Genomic DNA, 696 nt, shown 5'->3' with positions numbered 1-696 from the left:
ATGCCGCGTAACCGCGCGGCGATTCGTCAACGGATCAACGTCACGAGGCGGTAAGCAGATTACGAGGACGAGCCGCTCGAAGGAAAAAAGAAACGACCGATCCGTCCGTCGAAAACAAATTCGAAACGGTTCTCCTATCTTCCAGACTGCGCTGCTGTTATTAGACCAGACGTTACTACTACTAAATGTATATGTATATATATATATCTGACTTCGAGAATAAAACGGTCTTCTTCCGCGCTTTGACGCGGTTTCGAAATCCTTTGAAGCGGTTTCCCCTTCCGGATCGTGAACGCGTGAAAAAATTTGATCGCGAGAATTAAAGTTTGGATACGAGCGGAAGCCGTAACCACCGATCATCCGGCTTCTTCCATTCCTTTGATGCGGCGAAACGATCTCTCGAAACGGCGCGGAAAAGATAAGACGCGAGGATCGGAGAAAGAGAGAAAGAGAGAGAGAGAACGATTATATTTATCTTTCGCGGGATATAATAAAACGCGGGGGATATTGAATCGCGTGAAATTTCTAACTCGCGTAATCGGTATCGCGGCCCGTTTTTTCTACGCGTTAAACCGTGTAATTACAATAATCCGGCGATGAATATCGCGCGCGATACACGTATCGCTACCTACGTATTTAGCGAGCCGGCCAATTTCCTCCTTTATTATAATAATATCCGGACCGATCCTTCTCTCC

Source organism: Apis dorsata, unplaced genomic scaffold, assembly GCF_000469605.1.
Source record: "Apis dorsata unplaced genomic scaffold, Apis dorsata 1.3 scaffold_581, whole genome shotgun sequence".
Taxonomy (NCBI): Eukaryota; Metazoa; Arthropoda; class Insecta; order Hymenoptera; family Apidae; genus Apis; species Apis dorsata.
The sequence above is the reverse complement of the archived record's forward strand: the minus strand, read 5'-3'. Positions refer to the sequence as shown.